The sequence below is a fragment of the Lathyrus oleraceus genome, chromosome 3, assembly GCF_024323335.1.
Source record: "Lathyrus oleraceus cultivar Zhongwan6 chromosome 3, CAAS_Psat_ZW6_1.0, whole genome shotgun sequence".
Classification (NCBI taxonomy): domain Eukaryota; kingdom Viridiplantae; phylum Streptophyta; class Magnoliopsida; order Fabales; family Fabaceae; genus Lathyrus; species Lathyrus oleraceus.
The window spans coordinates 479,307,701-479,313,112 of record NC_066581.1 but is presented as its reverse complement, the minus strand read 5'-3'; positions in this window follow the sequence as shown (position 1 = coordinate 479,313,112).

The window sequence follows — 5,412 nt, the reverse complement described above, 5'->3', positions numbered from 1 at the left end:
ATTACTAGGTAAGAATAGCCTACTTGGGAAAAATGAAACAATAGGATTTATAACTACCGATTTACTGGGTAGAAGACCAAAGAGAAAGTATCTATCCCCGGTTCATATCAAGGATAAACTCAGAAGGAAGAATATCTATCACTAGTTAAGGTGAACATATCAAGGATAGACTACCAAGGAAATTAAGATTTACAACTACCGGTTTATTGGGTAGAAGACCAAAGAGAGAATATTCGTCACCGGTTAAGATGAACATATCAAGGATAAAATCATAAGGAAGAATATCCACCACCGATTAAGGTAAACATATCAAGGATAGAATGCCGAGAAAAATAGGATTTATAACTACCGATCTACTAGGTAGAAGACCAAAGAAAGAATATCTGTCACCGGTTAAGATGAAAATATAAAGGATAAACTCAAAGGAAGAGTCACCAACTACCGGTTAGGGAAGCTTAACAAAGGTGATCTTCCTCAAAACAAAAGGATTTATATCTACCATTTACTGGGTAGAATACCGAACAGGAAGAATATCCATCACCGGTTAGTATGAACATATCAAGGATAAACTTGTAGGGAAAGAAGGATTTACAACTACCGGTTTACTGGGTAGAAGACCAAAGAGAAAATATCCGTCACCGGTTAATATGAACATATCAAGGATAGATTCAACAGGAAGAATATTCATCACCGGTTTGGATGAACATATCAAGGATAGACTGCCTGGGGAAACGAAAAAAACGAATCCGCTGGAAAAAGAAAGAAAGTAAATTACCTTTTACCGGTTACTGGGTAAATTAACACAAGTAAAGTACTCAACATCAAGAAGAATATTACCGGTTACTGGGTAATAAACTCTTGGGGACCAAAAAATCTATTTAGGTAAGAACTAGAAAGAAACGGTCAAACAAGACTCAACCCAATAAGGACATAACTCGAGGGGAGTGATTCCATCCAGATAATGAACTAGGGAGGAAACATAAATAATAGTCATCCACGAGCAAAATAACTCAGTGGCGAAGGAAAAAGGATAAAGCCTTTATGCTTAAGGGGCTGACACTCTATATTGAAAGAGAACAAACACACCAAATTTGCATTAGGAAATGATATCACCAAATTAGGGGATCAGAAAAATAGGTCAATGGCGTAAAATGCACAGTGAAATATCTGATGCTATGTTTTATGCATGTGTATGCATGAATGCGTATATGATTATGCTGACGAACCAGCACAAAGGATACAAACAGAAAGATCCAATCATCACAACTAGATACTCGGCTAATCCCAACAAGATGCGAACACCAATTAGGGATCCTGCTAGGGATGAGAAGAAATCATCGAGGATATAAATCCCAACTTAAAATATATTCAATTCCCCGGGGATGTCACACAACCAAGTGCTCAAGGAAGACTGAGGGGATCACAATCCAAATCAAAGCTTCAACTTTGGTTGGGGAAGGACATGAAGAACATGCACCCGACCAAAAACTATTGAAGACTCAACGCTTAGACGAAATGAAGAATATATCGATACCAATAGCAATCACAGAGATCAAAACAGATCCAACTCAAAACTCAACTCTCGGGAGAGGAGGAGACACTGCTAGGGGATAAGCCAAAATTGACAAGGATCTTGCTTAAAACTCAAACTCTCTAGGAGAGGAGAAAATAAAGCTTGATAACTTCTCCAGGGGACGAAAGCACTGTTGAGAATATCAATCAACTGCTGAGGATAAGAGAGATCTATTAAGGATCCACATCTCAAGCTGATGGGTATATACACTTCAAGGAAACGAGTTAACATTATGGGAACTTTAGGTCAACACCATATCAAATGGGAGACAAACCTACAGAAGAAAGTTACAACAATACTGCTCAGAATCAAACAATTGTTCCAAAGAGGAGATCCTTCATCAGAAGATGGGACTCCGTCGGGGATATACAAACTGTTGGGGATTACAATCATATCAATTATGAGGCGGGCCTCACTGGGGATTCAAAATCTGCCAGGACGCAGCAAACACCGAACAAGGATGCAATCAGCAGGCAATTCCTCAAGAGGAAAAACAACAGTCACAAGACTCATCTTGGAGATTGAGAAATAAACCAATTCCAAGGTACAAAAAGTATCAATGGATCTGCAGGCTCTCACAGGGGAAAAACTGCCACAACTATGCAACAACTAAAATAGAGGCATGGTGGGGATCTGAAAACCAAATAAAGGTTCAACAGAGTTCTATGGTTCAATCACAAATGCAAACTTGAGGATGAAAATCAAGAAAACCTCAGCTAGGGAAGGACGAACTACAAAGAGAATGACACATCAACTCCACTGGGGATAAATGATAATCTGCTTGGGGAGCAACTCATCTACCATGCTAACGATAAACAACAAACTGTTGGGGAGATAAAATCACCATCAACTGCTTGGGGAGCAACTCATCAACCACGCTGAGGATGAACAACGAACTGTTGTGGAGATAAAATCACCAACAACTGCTTGGGGAAGACAATAATACTTCACACATCAAAACTTATCGTTCTTAGATTATTGTTGACATTCCTTTTTGAATTCAATGTTCTTAAAGTAAATGCCTTATTATTTTAGAAAAATGTTTATTCATTTATTTATTTTAAAATTATCATCATAACAATACAATTTTATTAAACAGAAACAAATAAGAATTACAAGTAATTGGATAAAGGCTCAACTTTATTTAATAGAATGGTAGTCCATAAATGGCAAGACTCTATGGATCTTTACAAAGTTTGAAAATGGCAATTTACATGGAAAATGGCTACATTGAATACAATGACGACTACTCTCCCTACCAACTTTGAAATCCACTGTGCTTTGGTCTTCGGTTGAGAAATGATGAATCAGAACCAAATGACTATTCAAAACTATTTCAACGATCAAATCTAACTGGATGCAATTACTTGTCATAATCCCTAATTTTTGCCTAGATTGCCCCAAGGTGGGGTACTCAATCTATTGGGATGATTTTTCTGTTTTATGTCTCTGACTTTTTACTAGATCTCCCTTTTGGGTTATCAATCCATCGAGACACTCATTTTTGCCTAAGCCACTCTTTCAGGTTTTCAGCTTAGTGAGTTGTTCTTTTCTTTTTTAGGCAAAGTATTTCTTGACTGCATCGGCGTTCATAGAACGAGTGAACTCTAAACCATCCATAGTTGTAATAATTAATGCACCGCCTCAGAAGGCTCTCTTAACAACATACGGGCCTTCATAATTAGGAGTCCATTTTCCTCTAGAATCAGGTTTGAAAGATGAAATCTTCTTGAGCACGAGGTCACCTTCTCGGAACACACGAGGCTTGACCTTCTTATCAAAAGCTTTCTTCATTCTCTGCTGATATAACTGACCATGACACATGGCAATTGATCTCTTCTCTTCAATCAAATTGAACTGATCAAAACTGGTCTGACACCATTCAGCCTCTGTCAACTTGGCCTCCATCATCACACGCAATGATGGGATCTCAACCTCCAAGGGGAGCACATCTTCCATGCCATAAACAAGAGAGAAAGGGGTTGCCCCTGTTGAAGTGCAGACGAATGTACGGTACCCATGCAAAGCAAATGGGAGCATCTCATGTCAATCTTTGTACATCATAATCATCTTCTGGATAATATTCTTGATGTTCTTATTCGCAACTTCAACAACCCCATTCATCTTGGGTCTGTAGGGATAAGAATTATGATGTGCTATTTTGAAGTCTTTGCAAAGATCTTCCAGCATATTGTTATTCAAGTTTGATCCATTATCAATAATGACCTTACTTGGCACACCATAACGACATATAATTTGATTCTTGATAAACCTTACAACAACTTGCTTGGTCACATTTGTGTATGATGCCACTTCAACCCACTTTGTGAAGTAATCAATAGCCACTAGAATGAAACGATGTATGTTCGAAACTTTGGTCTCAATCATGCCGATCATGTCAATTCCCCACATGGAGAAGGGCCATGGAGAGGAAATGATGTTCAATAATGTCGGAGGAACATGAACTTTATCTGCATAAATTTGATACTTATGGCATTTCTTCACAAACTTGCAATAGTCAGATTCCATTGTCATCCAATATTAACCTGCTCTCAACATTTTCTTTGCCATAGCATGTCCATTGGAACAAGTACCGAAGGAACCTTCATGGACTTCTATCATCAGTAAGTCTACTCCGTGTCTATCCACACATCTGAGCAGAACCATATCAAAGTTTCTCTTGTAAAGCACATCACCATTCAGGTAGAAGTTTCTAGCTAATCTTCTCAAAGTCTTCTTATCTTTCAAAGATGCCCCAAACGGGTAAATTTGACTTTGGAGGAAACATTTGATATCATAATACCATGGCTTATCATCCTTGATTTCTTCAATAACAAATACATGAGCTGGCCTATCAAGATGCATCACAATCAAATTGGGGACTTCATTCCAATGCTTCACCATGATCATGGAAGCCAATGTTGCAAGAGCATCTGCCATCCGGTTTTCATCTAGATATGATGAAACTCAACCTTTGTAAAGAAAGTTGATATACTCCTTGCGTAATCTCTATACAGTATCAAATTGGGTTGATTCATCTTATATTCACCTTTGATCTGATTCACAACCAAAGTTGAATCTTCATAGACGTCAAGATATTTAATTCTGAGAACAATGGCTTCTTCAAGACCAATAATGCAAGCTTCATACTTAGCCATTATATTTGTACATTTGAAATTCAATCTAGCATTAAATGGAAAATGAGTGCCTTGAGGAGTAATAATCATTGCCCCAATGTCATTACCATAAGAATTAACAGCTCCATCAAATACCACGCCCCAACGGGACCCAGGTTCTGACCCTTCTTCAAGCAATGGTTCATCATAATCTTTCATCTTAAAATACAAAATCTCTTCGTCAGGAAAATCATATTGCACTGCCTGATAATCATCAATAGGTTGGTGAGCCAAATGATCAGCCAAGACACTACCTTTAACAGCTTTCTGAGCTCGGTATTCAATATCATAATCAGATAATAACATCTGCCAACGGGTCATTCTCCCAGTTAAAGCAGGCTTTCCAAAAATGTACTTGACTGGATCCATCTTGGATATCAACCGAGTAGTATGATTCAACATATACTGGCACAAACGCTTAGCAGCCCAAGCCAAAGCACAACATGTCTTCTCAAGCATAGAATACCGAGACTCACAGTCGGTGAACTTTTTACTGAGGTAGTAAATAACATATTCTTTCTTCCCAGATTCATCTTGCTGACCAAGAACACATCCCATACTTTCTTCAAGCACAGTCAAATACATGATCAAAGGTCTTCCTTCAGTAGGCGGGGACAGAATCAGAGGCTCAGAGAAGGATCTTTCTTTTGATAATAAAACAAA